We start from the raw sequence: 16,908 nt of genomic DNA on the forward strand, positions 1-16,908 counted from the left end.
TATATCTGCCAGCACACCAGCACTCATGCGTACCAGCAGCTGATTTTCAGCCTTCCTGAGGCCCCCGGGGAGGCTGTTTTCACTCTCCCCAGGCATCAGGAAAGTCTCCGGAGCCTGGGGAGGGCAAAAAACAGGCCCAATGGGGCAACTGGAAGTTTGGAAACGATCCATTTCTGGCTTCTGGAGGACCTCCAGGGGGGCGGGGGAGGCCATTTTTGCCCTCCGCAGGCTTTCCTGGAGCATGGGGAGGGCAAAAATGGCCTTCCCCAGCCACCTGGAGATCTTCTGGAAGCCGGAAATGGAACATTTCTGAACTTCCAGTAGGCCCATTGGTCCCTTTTTTTGTCCTCTGCGGGCTCCGGAGACTTTACTGGAGCCTGGGAAGCATGAAAAACAGTCTCAACGTCCCCCTGTAGGAAATACCAACGTCAGCTTGGAGGTGAGTGCAGTGCGCATGGGTGGGAAGCGCAAGTGGGTTGTATGTGCATTATGGGAGCTGGTACATGTGCAGGCTATTGCGCACGGACCGTCACATTTTTGGCACCCAAAAACAAAAAGGATAACCATCACTGGTTTATTCTATCTTTGTGCTATGAAGCAGCCTTGTATTTTAGAGAAATAGCACATCATGTATCTGTTAAAATTATATCCTGTAACTCCACAATGAAGCATGGTATTTGAACTGATAAAGCAGCAGATTTTCTTTGTGCCTCTATGTGTGTGTATGCCAGGGGTGAAATTCAGCAGGTTCTGACAAGTTCTGGCGAACCGCTAGCGGACATTTTAAATAGTTCGGAAAACGGGGACATACCACCTCTGGCTTGTCTCAGAGTGGGGTGGGAATGGAGATTTTGCAATATCCTTCTCCTGCCACACCCACCAAGCCACGGCCATAGAACCGGTAGTAAAAATTTTGAATTTCATCACTAATGTATGCCTGTATATAATTATATCTATATATCTTTATTAATTCCCTCAGAGTTGAGTGGTTAGTTTATAGTAAGGATGCAACTGCTTTTAAATAATGAAAAGTTAGACAAGGTTTTATAATGTCTGATGAGCATTAAACTAAGCATAATATAGCTGCAACCAACATACACTGTACTCCTAGTTTATGAGGCAGATTAGTAGCAGTCTCCTTATACTTTCCTAAATATAGTACATGTTATTGCCCCATGGATAGGAATAAGGGAAGGAATTATACATAAATGCAGAGAATTCAATGATTCTATAATCCTTCAAGGATCTTGCCAGCATTGTTTGCTTTCTTTGAGGAACTCTTAATATGTCTGCCACTAGTTCAGTGATGGGCAACCTTTTTGGCGTGGTGTGTCAAAAATCGGCAAAAAATCGAGCATAACTCGCGTTGTGTGTCACTTCGACAAAAACATAATTTTGCGCAATTTATAGTTTAAACTACAAAAATATATAATTGCAATATAATTGTATTTAATAAACCAAAAACAAATTATTTAACATACCTGCTTAGTAACTTCTTTGTTCATAAATATCAAGAATATTATAATCTATCGTAAAGGCCCAAAACAGTCTATGCTGCGCCCTGATTGGCTGGACTGCCTGCCAGCCGGCCTGCAAAGCCTCGCTGCCTCCCGAAGAGCTGTCTGCCACCGCTGCCTGCCTTCTGCGAAGCCTGCCTGCCTCCCAACTAGAAGCCCGAGGAGCCCGGGAATGCCGCCCGCCACGGCCTCCGCCGGCTGCTACCTGCGTTTCCGCCTGTTTCAAGTGCAGCCCGAGGAGCCCGGGAAGGCCGCCTTCGATGCCTCGCTCCCGACGCTGTCTGCATCTACCCGCCGCCTGCCACAACGACCCCGCAGGCTTCCGAAGTTTATGGGCCGCCTGAACTTTTCTATGGGCCTTTTCCCTGCAAGCGGACTCACTGACACTCTGCCCACCGAGCCCTGTTACAGTTAGAAGAGCCTGAGCCTCTCACTCAGCTCCTGGCTTGCAAGGCTGGGCCGCCCCACGCTCACCTGGACCTCCCGACGAGGAGAGCCCTTCCCTCACGACCGTGCGGGCTGGACTCGGACGATGACACAGAGAGCCTAGCCCAGGCCGCGCTCCACTCCCGGCCGTCCTGACCATATACGCCGTTTGTCTCTCCGTTTCATGCCGCCGCGGCCTCCGGCTCCCCTGCCAGCTCTTTTCCGCCGCCTCTGCCAGCTCTTTCCCCCTGCCTGACCTCCGTGCTGCCCTGCCAGCTCTTTTCCGCCGCCTCTGCCAGCTCTTTCCCCCCGCCTGACCTCCGCGCTGCCCTGCCAGCTCTTTTCCGCCGCCTGACAGCCGCGAGAGCCTTCCGACGTGACCACCGTGCGCTCTAGGGGGCGAAGTTCAGCCGCCGGGACTCTCCGGGGGTTTGTTTCCTCCAGGCATACTCACCAGCACTTCCAACGAATAGGCCTGGTCCGAGGTCGTCTGCGCATGCGCAGAACTGGGGGGATGAATCGCATGAAATCCTGTGTGTGTCACCCCAAATGGCTACGCGTGTCAGCACTGACACGCGTGTCATAGGTTCGCCATCACTGCACTAGTTGGTGCTGCATAGATGTGATATTTAAGGAAAATGTGTTAATGAATTTCATTGTAATAACTCAAAATTTGAAAGAAATGAGAATGAACTGTGAAAAGTAATGTACCTTAATAAAATGTAGAAACAGTCCTGAAGACAACTTGATGGTTACATATTCACATATAACTTTGCTTATTTAAGATTGACACTGAAAAGTGATTACTAGTCCATCATGTCTAAACATCAATGAACTAAGTATCTTATCATATTGAGTAATTTACAGTCAGTCATCAATATTTTATTCTTGGAAAAGATGGTGGAATCCAGCTTCAAATCAGCAAGATGTGGATTCAATTTTGCTTATGGGATACTCTAGTTCAGGGGTGTCAAACTGGTGGCCAGATGAATCACACATAGGCCACGCCCACCCCAGCTCTGCAAAGGGGGAAATATCACAATATGTCATGTGACATCAATGTGATGCTATAAGTTTAATACCTGTGCTAGTTTAATAACAGGACAAACGTGAAATCAAAATGAAGATTATTTAACATGTTATTCTTATCTTGAAAACTCAGTTTTACTATATTTCTAGTTGCAATCTATGATTTGAAAAAAAATTTCTGGTGACTAGAAATTATTTTTTCCAGTTACAGTAATGCACTCTATGCACTCATTTTTTACAGATATCTAGAGAGATCTGTATAGACTCATTAGTTATATCCTATTTGGATTAAGTTTACTACTTTTAGCATCCATTCTTGAATAATGGGCATTTCTTCCTTCTTTCAGCAAACTTGCTGCCGTTATTAAATTCAAAATCAAATTAGTCTCTATAACTGTACAGTCTGTAATTATACCTAGCAAAAACAACTGAGGAGTGGACTTTATCCTCTTTTTAGGAATATTTTGAGTAATCCACCATATTTTTGTCCAAAATGCTTAAATTTTTTACAAATCCACCATACATGATAATACATAGTATCAACACAATCACATCTCCAATTATAAATTCAGATACATACAAACTAACTTTTTAGGATCTAATTACCATCTATAAAACATCTTATAAAAATTCTCTCTCAAGTTTAAAGCTTGCCTAAATTTTACATTTCTTACCCAAATCTTTTCCCATGTTTCCATCATTATTAAACAAAGTTATTAATACCTTTCTACCATTCTTCCAAATTTGCATCTTTTTAAAATATTTGTATCATTTGAAAAAAAAACTTAAGCAAAACGTTCATTTTTACTACTGTTATCCTTCCCAGCAAAGACAATTGTAATTTTTCCCATTTATTCATCTCTGTCTGTATTTTGTGCCATAATGATTCATAATTATACTTATATAATTTCCCATTTGAAATTATAATATAAACTCATAAATATATAACATTTTTTACTATCTCACATCGTGTTAGTCTTTCTGATTCTTCTTTTGGATTTATCCTAGAGATGGAGGGTATCCAGCCTTTAGTACTTTACTGTAAAAATCTTTTGCCTTCCAAACTGAATTAAGACAATATCTTTCTCCTAAGTAATTCACCACCAATCCGGCTGGAACCTCCAATCTATACTATATCTGGCAATTTCTAAGTTCATAAATTAGGAATGCATAGTCCTTTCTGGATCTCAACATTTTAGGTGGAATTTTCTTCAGTACTGCCACCTCCTGTCCTGCCACCTGTAGCTTGTTTTTGTAAGTCGCTTGTAATATTCCATTCCTTGTTTTCCTGGTGACAAAATAGATTACAATATCTCTTGGTAGTTGTCTCTGTCTAGCAATCCATGAATTAACACGATAATTTTTATCAATTTGCCAATCATATTCTGCCTTTGGTTCGCCAATTAACTGAGCAAAAGCTTCTGCAAAAATCTCTTTCAAATTTTCTTGGTTATTTTCTTTCAGGCCTCTTATTCTCAAAGCAAATTCCATTGCTTTGTATTGTATCATTGTAACTTCTGCCTCTGATTTTTCGATCTTGATTTGAGCCTCATCAACTTTGTTCTCCAAATTCACATTAGACTGATTAATTTCTTCCACTCTATCCTCCAGTGATGTTACATAACCAAACAAATCCTTGAATGCATCCACTATATCCTCTCTTATTTGTTGATTGTGGTTTGGATTAAGTCCTTAATTTCAGACATTTCGTCAGACACATCTTTAAGGGCAGTTGTAATTTTTTCTTGCAAAACAGAGGCTTTTGCCTTTAAAGTGCCTTGGAGGGCTTCTGTTTGTGTATCCGCTGAGGGTAATAAAAACTGCAATTTAGGTGGTTGGGCTGGGAGACGTCCAGCACTCTTAGAAGCACTTATTTTTGTTTGTTTTGAAGCCACTTCCAGTTATTCAAATCACACTTTCCAGAAGCCAAATTATTGAGTCCAAAAAGTCCACTTAATCCCTCAATTTGTTAGATCTTATAGTTTATTAGTAAACAAATACTCTTTCCTTTAATCTTGAGCTCGGTTCTTTTAACAACGTTAACAAGCACTTAACAAATACTTTCCTTTTAAGTTTCACTTTCACCACACCCTTTGACTTTGAGACGCCATCTTCATTAGCCTTTTGTTCCCCTCAATCTTCACAGAAGGAAGTAATACTGCATCAGAGTTAAAGTTTGTACTTGCAATTATAATCACTCCTGTCTTTGCTCTGCCTGCTTCTTATTTAAATGTAGATTAAAACATTGATTGCAGGGATGGTTGTGGCATTTTGTTCTGCTACAGCAGCAGTGTCCCGGATGCGGAGCTCTGTCGGGCTGCTGGGGGGCTCTCACCCTTTGAGCCCCAGAATTGCTCCTGGGGGTCTATGGGGAGCTCTACCCTTGGCCGGCTGCTCACCTCCCCTTTTCCCGAGGGGAGAGTTTTCAAGCCGCTAGACAGCTGATTTACGCTGTTCTAGCAGCTTAGACGCGATCACGGGGCTGCCGTTCCCACAGGAACGTTCTTCAATGCCTACGGTGCCACTGGAAGTCCGCGGCGATCGGCACTTCTATTGACTGCACTGCCTTCCTGCCGCTCCGAAATTGCCCGAGCAGGCTTTAGTATCTAATTGTGGATTGTGAGTCGCGGCAGTTAAAAGACAAGCTGCAGCGACTGATCTGTCCCAGAGAGAAAAGGCATCACAAACTGGCAGGGCCCCAGTGGATCATCACAGACAGCACCACGCTAGGCCCCCCTCCCCTTCCATAGTCAGTGAAGGTTCCATTTTGGGGAGGAGACTCATCAAGACATGGGGTTTTCGGAGGATGAGGACTCAGTCCCTCCTGACCCTCCAGCTTTTCCTGGCCTTTTTCCACGAGTCATGTTCAAGATACTTTTACACAAGGCAAGGAAGAACACTAAGATTGGAATCGGGGACCCCACATTCCCTCAACCTAGGGATCCAAATCTGGCAATGTTTTCTAACACCGCCACAAACAAGGAGATTCCTGCCCCTCCCTTATTTCTAGAGTTGGTAAAGAACCAGTGGGCCCGTCCTTTCACCTTTTCCAATCCTGGTAGCAGCAATCACCGCTTCTACAATGTGGAGCAGGCCTTTGCCCAAACTCTACAATTACCAACAATTGACATCCCAGTAGCAGCCCTGTCTTTTCCTCCTCCGTAGTCTCAGGGGACGCAGCTGATAAGATGAAGCCGGAGGACAAGCGTGCAGAACTTACCTTGCGTAAGAACTTTAACACTTCCACCTGGGCAATCAAATCTGCCGTGGTGGCTTCTTACTTTAACCGCACAACAGTCATGTGGCTACATCAACTACAGGATTGTATTCCAGTCCAGGATAAGTGGCTTCATCAAGATATCACTAAAATCATAGCCGCCTCTCAATTCTCTGCCGATGCGACTCTAGATTCCATAAAATATGCTTCTAGGGCTCTTGCCATGTCGGTAACTTCCAGACGGTTACTGTGGTTGTGCAGTTGGCAGATGGACAACAAGGCCAAATGGAATCTGGCGGCTGCCCCTTACACGGGCACTAATCTATTTGGGGAGGCACTAGATCCTATTCTAATAGAGAACAAGGATAAGAAAAAGGTACTTCCTTCCAACGCCAAGAAGACAGACTCTCACCAGCCCTATTCCGTAGACCCTCTTAGAGGGCACCAGAGACTGACACCAGCAGAGGTACCATTCTTATAGGTCTGACAGGCAATTCCAATGTCCCTTTTACCAGGATCAAAACAGATACCAGGGTCAATCCAGGTGGCTCTTTCGAAGGGGAGGTGGCCGTCCCTTCCGCAAGGGGAAATGATGCCAATCCAGATCTCCCCATAGGCAGTTGCCTGGCGCACTTTGCAGATCAGTGGGACCTGATCACCACAGCCTGGGTCAGGTCCACCGTCAGGAACGGCCTGTGGCTGGAGTTCCTCTCCACCACCACCCCGACGCTCTTCAGGGTGCTCCCTCCCTCACGGAATGACGACGCCTGATGGATCTAGCTATAAATCATCTACTTGACATTCAGGCGGTGGAGATTGTTCTGTTGGCGGAACGCGGGTTGGGCCATTACTCCCACCTATCCCTGGTACTGAAGAGCTCGGGGGATTGGAGGGCGATTCTGGATCTCAAGCGTCTGAACCAATATCTAGTCTACAGATGCTTCAAAATGTCATCCTTCAGGTCCATTCTTCAGGAGATCCATCAGGTTTTTTTTTTGGCCTCGGTGGCCCTAACAGAGGCCTACCTTCATATCCCAATCCTGCCAGCCCACTGCAGGTACTTGAGGTGCTCACACGGGAACCTCCATTATAAATCCCGCACCCTTCCTTTCGGCCTGGCTTCCGCTCCTCGTACCTTCACGAAGGTCCTGGCGGCATTGGCGGCTCACCTATGCACCATCCTGGTGGGATTCCAATGTTACTTGGATGACATGTTAGTTCAGGCTGGGTCCCACTCTTAGGCAGTCATTGACCTCCGTCTTACCATCCGGTCCCTTCAGTCCCTGGGGTTCTCCGTCAACTTTCCCAAAAGTCATCTCTTCCCCTCCATGGGAATACTACACCTGGGGACAGTGATCAATTCAGTAGTGGGGGTAGTCCATCTATCTCAAGACTGCCTGGTCAACCTCCAAAAGCTTGCAATCAGGGTTCGCAGAAGTCAGTCAGTTTCCATCCTAACCTTATCTCAATTGCTTGGCAAGATGGTGTTGTGTATAGGGATGGTGCCCTGGGCCCATCTGCACTCACGATCCCTCCAGTGGACTCTCATCCCCTTCCAGAGGAAGCGAATGAGCAACTCCCTATGATCTATTCGTCTCCCGGTGGACGTACGGCTGTCCCTCCAGTGGTGACTTTCCCCGACTCTGAGACAGGGTTGTACATTCTGGGAGCCGGACCGAGTAACAGTAACTACCGACACGCATTTTTTCGGTTGGGGGGCCTCGATGGACTCTAAGCTGGCGCAGGTTCATTTGACTGCCTCGGTCCTGCGCCACAACATCAACTGGCCGGAGCTGAAGGTGGCTCGTCTGGCCCTCCGACACTTTAAACACTCGATCATAGGACATCACATACTTCTCCTGACAGACAACGTAGCCACGAAAGCCTACATAAACCGTCAGGGGGTACCCACTCTCGGAGTCTCTGGCTGGAGGCCCTGAAACTTGGTTCCTGGGTGGAGAGACACTTGATATCACTGGTGTCGGCATACATCTCGGGCACATCCAACCGTCAGGCCGACTGGCTGAGCCAGGCAACACTCGACAATGGCGAGTGGCAACTCCTTCCTGAGTTGTTCCAGAAGATCTGCCTGCAGTTCAGCACCCCACTAGTGGACTTATTTGCCACCTGGGCGAACTCCCAACTGCCGAGATTCTTCTCCCACTTCCAGACCCGAACCACGGAGGGCATGGACGCCCTCAGGAGCAGATGGCCCCCAGGCCTCCTTTACACTTTCCCCCTATTGCCCTTATCCTGTGTGTCGGACCCTGAGGAAGGTAATGACAGAGAGGGCAGACATCATCCTGCTGGCCCCATATTGGCCCACGCAGCCCTATTTTACAGATTTCATCCAACTATACATCTTTCCCCTATGGAGGATACCTCGGGAGGAGATCACCTTGTGCCAGGGGGTCCTGATCCACCCAGAGCCCCAGTGGCCCCACTTGATTGCCTGGCACTTGAGCGGCACCTCCTGAGGAATGCTAACCTGTCCTCCAGGGTCATAGCAACCATTGAGGTCTTGAGGCGCCGTCGACCACTTGAATCTACAATTCCAAGTGTTTTAAAAAAACCTCTTAAAATGTGCCCTCTGCAGGAGGAGACGAGAGAACCACGTGCCTCCTTTGCATAAGGAATTTTTCGCCTTTTAACCCTTGCTTAACTCTGCTCAAGTGATCATAAAGATAGAATAAAGGAGGCACATGGTTCTCTCGCCTCCTCCTGCAGTTAAGCACTACCAGAGTCATCCACTGTGACTCTGGCAGCAACTATCTCAGCCTTTTTCCTTTTAAATTTGTTTTTCTTTTTCATGATGACAGTGGTGAGGCCCTGTATCCCCTGCCTCCCTTAATGCATGTCACTGCTTCCTAGGTAGCTAGTTAATTATGACATTTGTATCTTCCCTTGTTATTGCACCGAGTCTTCATCTCCATGGTTCTTGTATCATAGCAAGGAAAAAAAAGAGGCAGGCATCACAGCTGTTTGTTAAAACAGAAGGCAGACCCTTTAATCACACTTCTCTTGGGAAATAAAGAGCCTCCCTCATTTATTTATATTTTCAATTGCATCTCTTGTTTTTATCATAGCCATGCTGCCGAAAGCACCATTGTGTGCTTAGACGACATTATATCCGCCAGCTGAAGGTTCATATAGGGAAATGGAAATAATGGGCTGTCTCTGTCTTGTGGTGACTTCAGTTACACATTCTTCTTTTCCTTGCCTGTCAGATATTGTGCATTTATTATCATGTAACACACTTGTCTTCTAATATCAGAGATTGTTTGGCTTCTTTTGTTTTCAGCTATCTGATCCAAACAACTCACCGAATTTGCCATAGTTATTGAAATCATAGAGAGCATGAATGCATGCTCTCTATGAAAGCATGAACTTTTTAATATACATTCAGCTTTTTGCCCAAAGGAGCAAAACACCAAGGGAAAATCAGCCTCACTAAAGTGCCTGTTAGATATCCTTGAACTGAATTCCAGTCTTTGGCCATGCTGATTGGGAATTCTAGAAGTTGCTGTCCTAACACATCTGGTAGTCAAAAGGTTGAAGCAGGTCAGATAAAAGGATTTCGAGCCTTAAAGCCGTGGTTAGTTTCAAATATAGATTACAAAAAGTTCCCTTGGCCAAAGGTTGATTACAATTTTATTTTTGGCTTTGCTAATATTTTGGAATTTCCTTTTATTTTAGACTCCAAAAATTGTTGCATTTAAGCTAAACTACTTGTCCAGCATCTTGCATTGTCTCATGTTTCCACCAGGACTTTTCGAGCAATAACTTCTTACATCTATTTCCTTTTTAAAAAAACTGGTGGTGCCAGGAACTAAATTTGGCATCAACATGTTGATAAATGGAGATATAATTCAATACAAATAGAAGGCACCAGGTTGGAAAAGTCTAGTATGAATTTCTAAATCTGGAATGATATATAGAATAATGTGAAACATAAAATACTGTAGATAATGAATCCAATAAAGTTGTTTCTAAATATGATCACAATTGGCTCTAATTTTAGGGAATGAAAACCAGTTGTTACAAAGAAAGCAGTTCACATTTCCTCCAGGGGCAAGTACAGTGCAACTGCAATTCATTCCACAACCTTGGTTGCAAACTGATTTGGTTGTGACCCGAATTTAATTTTCCCATTGGATTGTATGTAAATATGATCAATCCGTTCCAGACCCCTAAGAACTATGTTTGTAGAATTTTAAAAGAATTCTAGAGACGAGGTTCGGGGTAGAAAAATAAAGTTCCTTTTTTTATTATCCAAATATCAGAGTTAATTTGAAAACGGTTTGCAAAGCGTTGGTGGGTCTCACCCTGACTTCACCTGAGTCACAAAGGAGAGCCACACCAAATTCGAAAGTGAAACAGTAGTTATACCCTCCCTAACTCCTCCTACTCCTGGTCAGCTAGCCTGACGAGGGTGGTTACAGACCAATCAGAGACAATAATTACCCTATCTTTTACCTTATTTGGAAATACAATTTTTAACCAATTAGCCCTTGGCATCCTTCTGGCCAATCAAGCAATCACATTTTTCCCGCTCAATTCATAGCCACTCCTTTTACAATTCATTGTTCTCCTCTCAAGCATTTACATATTCTTTCCCTCCGCCATTACCACGTGGTATAGCTCCCCCTAGTGGGCTATTTCAGTAAAATATAAACACTTTATATTATTTTATTACTCCAATTCCCCCATTTCTTATTTGGTGATTTGTTTAATATTTTCTTTTATTTCTTTCAATCTTTCTTTCTCAGTTTCAGTATTTTTCATAGGGTGTAGAGTGTCCATACTTTCCAACAGGTGTATTTGGTTACCAATTTCCTTTAGTACCATCATTGTTTTCTCTGTTTGTTGGGCCTGCATAATACTTTTCACAGTTGTGATTACTAAGTTTCTTATTACCGGGATTAGACATGGCAACAACATTAATCCAATAAAAATTACACCAACCATAAATAAGGCTTGCTTCCAGTTTCTGAAAATGTCCCCTATGAACCCTCCTTCATCTAACAGGCCAGTCCAGGTTTGTGAACCACATTTTCGGAAGGCTATCATATCCATTGCTCTACATACATCTAATGAAAGCTCCCATTTTTCTTCTTTGGTGACCACCGTATGATTAAGATATTTTAGTAATGCTGCCCCAGGTTGTCCACTAATAATTCCCAGTCCAACCCACAGGGTCACATTATACCTTGTGAGTAGGCCTGGGTTATGGCAAGTAATGCTCTGTTCTTTCTTTTTCCATGGGGGTTTAAGGGATAGGCTGGTTGATGACTCCGAGCAGGTTCCCACAATACTTTACACAACCCCTTCCTGGTTGTAAATACTGACTCCTAGTATTATCACATAGAAAGTGGAGATTCTCAGTGCCTTCCCCTTCCGTGCCACAACCACTGAACCACAAGGCCTTCCCTATCCAATAGCACCTTGAGTCTCCCCTGGTTGCATTTTCACACATCTGGGTGATTCCACTCATCCACTCTCTACTTTGATTTTTACAAGTCCAAGCTGGATCTCTCTGAGTTTGCCTTGGTGTTACCTCCAGAGTCAGATTACATCCATATTGGGCAGTTTTCCAGTATTGGAACTCTCCCTTTCGATGTCCCCCACTTTTCGAACAGATCACCATACCAACGGCTCTATTCTTTCTCCGCAGGGAGCGTCTCCTAATAGCCGAAGCAGTCAGCATCCACGAGGGGATAGGAGGAAATTCGAAAGAACTTGGGGAGACCACTAAAGAGCTTGTGTTTAAATAGTCTTTCTCCTCCCACATTGTACAAGTATATCTTCCTACAGTCTCTCGGTTTATTTGCAAATATAGAGTGGTTTGACACTTACCCCCTCTCTTTTGTGTTACCACTATCCAACTTTCCTCCTGACCTACTTGTTGCCAGTTTGGTTGTAACTTAGATTCATACCACCAAATTTTGGGTTCAAAGATCCAATTCATGGGAAAACACTCACTCTCCTTGTCATTATAACACCAAATTTGTGTCCAAGTTCCATCAGGTTCAAAGATTCTAGGCGGTTCAATCCATAATTCTCCCCCAACCGCCACTAGGGTTATATTCAAAAGGATATAAGTCACTGTTTTTTTTTTTTTTAAAACACCAGTTTCAATGGTTCTTTTTGAAAGGCTTTCCATGTTTCCGACTCCTCCAAGTTGGCTCTCTTCGCTCTGGTGTAGCGGGTCCAGCCTTTTTCTTTCGTCCGGATGGCAGTGTCTGTGGTCAGCAACACCAGGAATGGTCCATCCCACTTTGGCTTTAGGGAATCGTCCTTCCAAGTCTTTATCCACACCTGGTCTCCCACTTCAATGGAATGTACTTTGAAGCTCAATGGAGGAGTCTGTATTAAATAGCCCGCTTTTCTGAAAGAATCAAAAGTCTGGGACAGTATTTGCAAGTATTGTATCAACCTTTTGTCTTTACTAGGTAAATTCCCTATTCGTATCCCAGCATGCCTTAATGGCATCCCAAATAACATTTCATAAGGTGAAACTCCCACATCCCTCCTGGGTTGTGTTCTTATTCTAAATAAAGCTATCGGCAAAGCTTTTGTCCAATTCATCCCTGTCTCCAAATACAATTTCGTCAGCATTGTTTTAATCTTTCCATTCATATTTTCCACCTTCCCACTAGGGGGTGGATGCCATGGACTATGTAGGTCCCATTTTATTCCCAACACATTAGCCATCCCTTGAGTAATTCTTCCCGTGAAATGTCTTCCCTGATCAATATCAATTCTCTGAACTATCCCATACCTTGGTATAATATGCTCTAAGATTAATCTGACAACAGTTCTAGCAGTTTCATCAAAACATGGGTAGGCTTCCACCCACCCCGTTAAATGATCTATAATAACCAACAAATATTTATATCTTCCCACCTGTGGCATTTCAGTAAAGTCTATTTGTATATTTTGAAAAGGATAAAGCGCTAAAGGCCTCCCTCCTCTTTGTTTTTCCCTTAATTGGTTTTGATTTACCCTCTGACAAATTATACATTTTTGGGTCACTTGTTGCGCGGCAGTATAAACTTTTATTCCTGCATACTTCTTTAGTACTTCATCAATCAAAGCCTGAGTTCCCCAATGGCTCCCCTCATGTAATCTCTCAAAGATTTGTCTCATTAGGGGGTAATTGAGGATTTGTCTCCCATCTGGTAACCACCACCTCCCCTCTTCATCCTTCTTTCCCCCCATTTGTTTAATTTTATTCTCCTCCTTCTCATTAAAAATTGGTATTTCTTTCACTTCATACACATGGGGAATCATAATTTTGATTTGTTCAACAACTTCATTCATACCAGCTTCTTTAGCTTCCTGGTCTGCCAACCTGTTTCCCTTCTTCTCAACCTCATCTCCCTTTTCTGCAATTTCTTGGCGATGTCTGGCCACGCCTTAGTTACAAACTGAATTTTAACTATCTGCACATCTCATTCTTCCTCTAAACCCAACACTTCCTCTTCCTCTCTTCTCTCTCTGTTTCTCTCATCCTCTATCTCTTTGTTTCTGTTCACTTTCTTTTTCTTTCTTTTCCATTCTTCTCTCTCATCTAGGCTGTGATGAGTTCTCAGATACCTTGTGGTCAGTTGAGTAATATCCCTTCCCCCTACAGCTGCAGTGAGGAGAAGTCTTATTATGTAAAGTGAGCTAGCCGGGCCATCTTAATGGCCCATTAGCTGGGGGTGGGCAGAAAGCTATAGGCAACAATTCTGTCCTCTATCTCTTTCTGTCTCTTTCACTCTTTTTCTTTCTCCCTCTCTCCCACTCTTTTATCACTTTCTCGTTACTCTCTACTGTCCAACCTGTCCCCATACTTATCTTTGATTAGTCATGTTTGCAATAACTCACCTACTTCCCTAAATAGGGGCAATTCCCTCATTTGTTCACCCAAACACATACATACACTCTCTCCCCACCTCTCCTGTTTTCCTCCAAAGAATGACTCAGGGGGAAAAGAGGGGGGGATTCACGCAGGTGATCACAGGTCTTTGGATCTCTTCAGTTATCACTTTCGGGGACATATACATTCATACTGTAATCATGCTTGCTCATGCCAACCAATCATTATAATTATTTCGGGAAGCTTTTTCACAAGCCACCAAGCTTCATTTTATTTATTAGAGGATCTCACCCTCCTTTCAGGTTTGGAAATGATAACACACAAGCATACATGCATATACCATTAAACAATCTTGCAGCTTACTGTTTCTTTATAGTACATTCATATCAACTTTTACCATGACATACATTTGCACTGCAATCAGGCTGCTTGTTTAGATTAATTTCACATACAAAAATATCCCATTTCATTCTTCTTTCATACAAAGCAATTATTATAATTATTTCAGGGAGCTGTACATAAGCCAATGAGCTCCATTTTCTATTATTAAGAAATCTCAACTTCCCTCCAGGTCTGAAAATGATTACACACACACATGCACACATACCATGAAACAACACTTTCAGGCCTGGGGGAGGTCCTGTCACTTTAAATCTTCAAATTTCTTTCCTTGGAGAACTTATGGCTCATTCTCCAAGCAGCTGAGAAACTCAGAGAGAGCAGTTTAAATCCTAACTACTCTCCCTTCCCCCATAGCTTCAAGCCCAAGCTGATAAGCTTATTTATTCTGCTAGCTTGGTTAAACATATCACAATCAATTCAACGCCATTCAATTCTACATGTTATTAGTATAGATGCACGCCTAATAATTTTTTTTTTTTAACAGACATTACATCAAATTAATCAAGTCCAATTACCTAGGTCTTCCCATTCAGTCAGGCTTTACCTTATTATCTGCTAACTTTCTTACTTTTGCTCGAAGTTACACTCATTGTTCTATCTCTTTAAGCACTAAATTGTTAATACCTGTCTCTGCCCTGGGGTGTTCCATTTCTATCTTGATCTCCCAGCAACGCTGGCATAATTTTAAAGGTCCAGATTTATAGAGACAATGTATAGGGATGTTTGTCCACACATTGCTTGGCCAGGGTTCTAGATTGGACCTCCCAGCTGAGCGCTGGCATAGTTTTAAAGAGCAAGATATATAGATATTTTATTAACACATCATTTGCATCTGGGCGGGGCTCGAGCTCTGCTTTACTTTTAAAAGACAACTATTAACAGCTTTCTAACATGTCCCTGTGGACTTCTTAATCGCTTTGGGGAAGAAACTCAGGTAGAACTTCTCTTCAGTTCACCTGATGGTGGCCAGTTCCTGAGTTTGTTACAACTTGATGGACTAAGCTTATAACCCTAGGATCCAGAGTTCCCTCTGGGGGCCATCCTACACCAAAAGTGGGCCATTCTGACTCACAAAATATTTTTAAATTAGCCTGGGTTGCTGGGGGGTCCCCATAATCCCCATTATATGCCTTCTTAAAATTCTTCAACATACACTGGAGGGGTGTTCTCAGGACACTACCTCCTCCTCCCTGTTTACATAAACCTTTTGTGCTTCTCTTAACAGAACCTTCATAGCTTCTGTGGTCCAATTCTCTCTCTTTTGTAACTTCTTAGCAATATCCGGCCAGGCTTTGGTAACAAACTGGATTTTCACCAATTGGATATTTAGAGCATTGTCCGGATCCACCCCAGCATATTTACGCATTCCGTCCTTAAGACGCTGCAAATATGTTGCCGGGTCCTCATCCTTCCCTTTATTTATATTTACTGCTTTGGTCATGTTTTGTGCTTGTGGAATAGCTTCTTTCATTCCTTTTATGATTATTGATCTCAAATCCATCATATTCTGTCTTCCCTCTGCATCATTATTATTCCAATTTGGTCTCACCAATGGGTATTTAATGTCCCCTCTGATTTGATTTCCTTGTACTCCCGGATTCTCCCTTTCCCAAATTGCCATTGCAGCTGTCCTAATTAAATTTCTTTCCTCTGGGCTAAACAAAGTTCTCATTATATTTTGCATTTCATCCCAGGTGTAAACGTTAGGTCCTAATAGGGCATCCAACTGATCGCTTACGGTCAGGGGATCTTCAACAAAACTTTTCATTTCTTTCTTAAATGCCCGTACTTCGGATGATCGCAAGGGTTCATGTACATATGTTATGATCGGAATCCCATTGGGATCATTTCCGTTCGGGGTTTCCCTTAAAGGGAATTGCTTAATTTGTTCTCCTTCTTGTGTGGAATCCAAAGGAGGCTGTCTAATTAGTTCCTCTTCCTCCATCTGCCTTGTTAAATCTTTCCTCACGTTTGCTAGCTCATTTCCCCTACAAACCTCCCTTTTGTTTCACGTAATCATACAGATTACAGCATTGAAAGTAATTTTACAGCGCCATCTTGTGGCCACTCAACATTATTATCTTTCCACTATATAAAACAACATAAATTAACCATATCTTCTTTGTTCAACCCCAACCTCAAAATCTCCCGGTTATAGGGCGGGGATCCCCATCCAGCCAATATTCTGCCCAAAGGGCCATTCGGGTTGATTTTCAGTTTGGGGTTTTTCTGGATCCTTTTAACACACTTTTTCCCTGACTCAGTCGACTTTGTATTACCCCCCATCTCTCTTATGGGTAGGTAGCCTTCCCTTGAGTATGTGCTCCAGTGTCCCTCTCAACAACCCTTCCAAACTCACACGTCACCGTCCCCGGACATTCAACAATATCCCCTTCACTCACTCCGTCCTGCAGGTCCCCCAGGACCCCTCAAAAGGACTTCTTCCCAGCCCC

This window comes from Thamnophis elegans, chromosome Z (assembly GCF_009769535.1).
Source record: "Thamnophis elegans isolate rThaEle1 chromosome Z, rThaEle1.pri, whole genome shotgun sequence".
NCBI classification, from domain to species: domain Eukaryota; kingdom Metazoa; phylum Chordata; class Lepidosauria; order Squamata; family Colubridae; genus Thamnophis; species Thamnophis elegans.